Consider the following 6,106-nt stretch of genomic DNA (forward strand, 5'->3'; position numbering starts at 1 on the left):
ACATTGAATTATCTAATTTGACATGAATGCTGTATAGTTTGCTTAGTGCAATTGTGGAATCTTCTGATCTCCAAATGTTTAAGCTAAGAGTCAATTCATTCCTGCTGTCTGCTGATGTTTCTTAAATTGAGGATATCAGTTTTATTTCCTGTTACCTCATATATATTAAGTTATCACGTTTTCCTATAAATTCTCTCTCTACAGGCAGATTACCTTTGGGAGCCCTCCTAGTTTTATAGTCTGTTGACTGCCCGCAAGGGCTTTCATCTTAAGATTTAAGAAAGATTAGAAAGAATAGTGGGGTGTAGTATTCTATTGCCTTTACTTGTTTCTCTTGGGCAGTTCACCCATACTTGGCAACCTTTGCTAGTACCTAACAGGTAATTTGTCAGTTTGCGTTGTACACTTTTCTCCACCTGTATTTAGATGCACATGTACACTTGCTATGTAATAGGCAATTTGTCAGTTTGCGTTGTTCACTTTTCTCCAACTGTATTTAGATGCACATGTTTACTTGCTATGTAGTTTGTTAATGATGTAAAATTATTTGTCAATTTGTTAAGGAGCCCTAATGTTGTACAGTTGCAAATTTTAGATTTTCTGTAAGGTGTATTCCTTGAACTGTGACATAATACCACTATTTTAAGAATAATGAAGAGTGAAAAGTATTTTGTGAAATTAATATTTCTCATAAAAAGAATGGAATGCTGGCTTCATCCTTTATAACAACCTTTCTTTTTCATTTGAAGCAGCATTTCATTTGGTCACCAATTAAATGTCTTCCTACGTAAAGCCTCAGCTTAACAGATTTCTTCTCATATCAGTAATGTTATCATGATTATTTTTTGGTATGCCACTATTTTGGATGCGATACATTTTTAGATAAGTCTCTTGAAATTGAATGTAAAGTTAAGGTTATAAACTCTGGAATGACTGGTAACTAGGTTGTCTATAAAAATAAGTTGAGATGCTCCTGTGCCAGCAGTTTCATGTAAAGTTAAGATCTCTGGTAAAGGTGCATTTTGTAATAAGTTGACCAACTTTGGTTTAAACCAATCCTCTATTAGGATATGTTAGTTGATCAGTGCTCCTTGTTATTCCAGAAAAGATCCTATAGACACTGTGCTAAGACTTATGGGTCAGAGGACTCATCTCTCCTAAAAGCTCCCACGCTTGATGATCTTTTTGTGATTCAGGGGAGGGGTATTTGTCTGCCTCTCTTTGTCTTGCAGTTGTCCCTTTCTCTGAATTTTCTTCTTTATTATTGGTAATTTCTCTGAATTATCTTTCATTATTATTGTTAATACATCAACTTACATCCTTTCATTTCCTTGACCTGTGCCACCTCCTGTTGCTTTGTGGAATTGCTTCAGGTTGCAATTATTATTTCAGTATCAGTATTGGAGTGCAGTCCAGGATCATCTTTGGGGTTATTTGTTGAATGGGGCGCAAGCTGCTATCTATTGTTTCCCATTATAATCCACCTGTTACTATTATGTTGTCTTCCTCTCCACTTGTTGCTTTGGGTGGACCTCCTCCATCTTTGCCTGCAGAAATGGTGGTGACTGCAGTGTCGGATGGAATGCATGAAATGCTCCTCTCCCAGAGGCTCAACCTGCAAAAACTATGACTTCAGTTGGTTATAAGTGTAGATATTTACCCTCTTGCTTGTGGGAGTCTTGGAGGGTAAATATGACCAATTTTTTATTTATTTTATTTTTCATAGCTAAGAAACCTTCGGTCTTATCAATAGGATAATCTTGTAGTGCCAGCTGGAAACCGGTTAAAAACCAATCAAACATTGTAAAGCAAGGAAACTGTGGCATCTGGCAACTCATGAGTATACGAGGTGGAAGCTAGTCACAGACTGGGCTTGGAGCCTTGTGACTTATCAGTCTCTCTTTGACTGCCTTGGAGAGTGTTTGCTTGCTTTTGCGCTCTTCCCAAGCTGGCTGTTTGTTAGCCCGTGATTTATTTGTACTTTACTTTCAGCTTGTGTGTGCCTGCTCATCTTTCATCGTGGATTACGCCAAGAGATCTAGGCCCCATCAGCGCTTGTGTCCAGTCGTTCCAGGATTTCCATGTTCGAGGTTTTTGGTGTCTTCCATTACTGTCCCCTGTACCACTTGCAGTAGGTACCGTTCCAATTTTTGCACTATCACTAACCCTTGCCTGGAATGTTGTTCGTGGTCTTTGTCACAGTTGAAGGGTTTCTAAGAGAAGAGGGAGCACCGTAGTGTATGTATCTACTTGCCCTTCTTGGGAAGGTTTCTCGCCTCCCAAGTGGACAATTCCGTAAACACTTCTAGAATTTTTCCCTCTGCTACTTTTGATGCCTTGTCTCCTCCCTTTTCTTTCATTGATAGTCTTTGGCACTATCGGGAGTTGCACCGGATGATTTTGTGTATAACATTGCCCCCCCCCTCTCTTGGAAGGTACTCTCTCTCCTGGGAGAGAGGCGGCGACTCCATCTTCTTCCTTTGTTCCAGATAAGCAATCGAAAAGATGGCAGATGTTTAGGGCTCCTTAGTCCAATGGGATTCCCCCTCCTTGGGTGGCCTATTGTTGCATGCATTTCATGTCTGCTTGCCATCCTCCTCCGGTCCCCCGGCAGTCCCCTCTTCCTCCGCGTCGCCACTACGTTGGCTCTCATGTGCTGCTGCCTACTGGGACACCATCGACAACTATGATGCATGCTGGGTCACCGTTTATTTTGCTGCCAGTGAGGCCATCGACTTGAATTGCCATTCCGAATGCTGTGACGTCTCTCCCAGCATCCTTTCTGCCTACGGCATAGGCTGTAGTGTCCTCTATCCCACTACCTGTTGCCTTGATGTCATTTTGTCATTTCGAGCTTCGTCTATGACATCATCGCAGCCGACTGCAGACCCATCGAAGCAAGTGACGGTTGTTGATAGACGGTACTTTCTAGCAAGAAGCTCATAGGCGGAGAGCTCCCTCCCCTTCTCCTACTCCTCCCCCTTGTTCTTGGGGCAGACGTTGAAGGATTAAGGACTTTGTTGCTTCGTCTTCTGAGAGTGAGAGGGGTATTTCACCGTCCTCCCAGCACTGATGTGCCTCTCCCCTACACGTTCGTGGACGTCTTACAGTTTGTGATGGTCTTCACTCTGCTCAGAGTCTTCAACCTGATTTTTTGTCTCCTCATCCCATTTGAGTTCGTTGCAAATGATGATAAGGCTCCAATTAAGAGGTCGACGGTGCCTAATACTCAGGTCAGAACCTTCTAGGAGTTCTCTCCCATAGACTGTTGATTCTCCTGTTCTGCCTCCCAATGAATGTGTTCGTAGTGACAGTTGCGGACGTGAGGTGGTTTGGGTCCATGTACGAGTCTCTCAGCCTCCTCGCCTCTGCGCAATGGGAAAGTCAGCCATTCTCCTGTGTCCAAAAAGCCTAGGCTTTCTGGTTCTCGTTCTCCAAGGAGTTCACGCTTGCGTCATTAACCTTCCCGAGTTGGGGGCCTTGATTGTTCTCATCATTGCCAATCTCCAGCATGTTCTCTCATGTGTCATTCTTCATCTTGTGACTGTGTACGTGCTTTGTCACACGGCCGTGTACGTGCCTCATTGCACGATCCTGCGTACATGGTTCGGCTCATGGCCGTGTATGTGATTTGTTGCAAGCTTATTGAGACTAGCTTCAAGCTTCATGTCATGTCACCCAGCCTGCCATTTCTGTTTATGTCCATTGTCACAGATTTTCTTGATCCCCAAGTGCTGGCATGGCTTCAGGCATCATTCCTTCTGTTTTAGGTCTTCACACCATCAATAAGGAAGTTGAAAAGATTTGTCTTCTGGTCATAAGTGATTCATTATTGGCTGCATAAGTGGTCTCTTGGATGAAATATTTAGTCATTGGACTCTTACAATGATACTTTACTACACTGCAGAAGTAAGCACTCTCCTTCTCCAGAGATTCACCCACCAGTGACTACCCTGCATCAGTGGTCAGTGAATTGTGCACCTCCATGGAATCCACCTAGTTAAGTCAGGTGTCTTATGACCAACTGGTATCTCTGGCACCCTATGCACTCTCAGATAAGCAGCATAGTCACCTCCAGCCTTTTAATAAACATCTTTTGGGGGGCATGCCATTGGTAGATCTGTGTGTAAAATCTCTTTTAGCTAGGCTTCATTAATAGCTCACTACAAATGCAATGTAAGGCCAATCACATTTTTACATCTGGCCCTGTTCACCAATTCTTTTGAAATTTACTTGGATGAATTTCAGTGTCTCTTTCTAGCTTTAGCTGGAATGGTTTATGGGGCATCTCCTGGACTTCATTGTTGACAGATCCAATAACTGCTAACTCCTCAGGCAGCCACATTTCTGTTGGTTTCCCTTCCTCTTCATGCATGGAGGTTATTAAATGTCAACTCTGAGAGAGGTTTTTCAAAGGTCATTGAGACTGATATTGCCATGCCATACCATACCATGTAGGATCTCACCATATCCTTTACCAGGAGCTGTAACTAACAGGGCACTCCACTTGAAACTACTGTTTCTGTCTGAGGAGACTTCTTTCTTTCACTGAAACTGAGATTAGGGGATACAGATGAGAGTTAAACTCTTGCTTGGGATTTTCTTCTGGTATTGCACAGTCTGGCTGAGCCTCTTTACAAGCCTCTTGAAGATGCTTTTCTGCCAAGATGGTGTTTTTATTAACCTTTGCTGCCTCTGACGTTTTAGTTGGATTCCTGTTGGGTATCGTTTCTCGCTTCTGTCACAGAGGTTAAATTTCTCCTTTGATTACCGAGACCTGATGATGAGTTTTTGCCATTTCAACTTCTCTTTGTCTGCAGAATATTGTTTTCTCCTTTGTCCACTACATGCAGTCTAATCTTACCTCCAGGGGGTACTTGGAAGTGTCATTTACCATCACTGTCCCTTTTCCTTGAGATTGGAAATCTTCAATCTCAAAGAAGAACGCGGTTTTGGCCGTGTCCTCTAGCTCAAGTCATAAGGATATGTCTCAGATCAAGAATAAAGCACATGAAGAAAATTGTAGCTTGGAGCTTCCTGACATTCTGTGTGTGGAGACATGAATATGCTACTTTGATGTATTCCCACTGGAACCAGTTGTGACCGCATCATGTCACTTTCCTTTTTCTTTTATTTTTACAATATTATCCCTCAATTTTCTGGCACACGGTAGGCATATCTGTTTCATAGTATGCTGGTGTTCATTTCTTTTCTGATAGATTTTGTGGAGTAAAAACTGTTTTGTGGATACCAGTGGGCTGCTTGCTACAAGTTACAAGGCAGGCATGTTTGTTAGAACTGTGATTCATCATCTTTCCTCTCTGTCCTTACATTGCCCTCCAGCATGCTATTGACATCAAGCATTGTATGATTAATGGGTATATATTGAAATAAATTCTTATAACCAAAAATTCTTTCAAACACCCATTAACCATACCAGAATACCTTCCTCATAAAAAAATGAGTGAGACTGGAATCCATTGAACAGAAGGCCAATACAGGGTTTTATATGAGAATTGTGTTTTGTCAGTAACACCTCAACTTAACAGACCTCAGCTTGGCCGACTTCTGTGCTTATTAGCGCTGTTACATATTAAGATAATTTTTGCTATGCGTACTACCATATTAGATGTATTACATTTTGAGATAAATTGTATGCTGAATGTAAAGTACAGTTTAGTTTGAGTTAGGAACTCTATGAAATTGCTTTTAGCTGGAAGATGTCTAGAAAATATTCAAGTACAGGCCATAAGGTCTTTGTTGCTATCAGAAAGTCAGACCCCTGAAGTGTCTGTTGAGTTGAGGTGCTACATACAAAAGTGATTGCTTATCATATTGTATTAGAATTCAAATTGCTTGATACATGTTCATTTTGATATAACACTTCGTCATGAATGTTCTTAAAGTACATGAACCTAATCAAAGGCAGCTTTTAGTCCAGTGTCAAACTAAATGCTTATGAGGGAGATGCTTTATAGTACAGACAGGAAGCTAGTTTACAATATGAAATTAGGAACTGAAACAGTACTATTGTGCAAAACATCATCTTCGAAGAAATACAAGGTTACTCTCTGGAGAATAGTTCCAGGTTATAAAATAAATACCA

Source organism: Macrobrachium nipponense, chromosome 35 (genome assembly GCF_015104395.2).
Source record: "Macrobrachium nipponense isolate FS-2020 chromosome 35, ASM1510439v2, whole genome shotgun sequence".
NCBI classification, from domain to species: Eukaryota; Metazoa; Arthropoda; class Malacostraca; order Decapoda; family Palaemonidae; genus Macrobrachium; species Macrobrachium nipponense.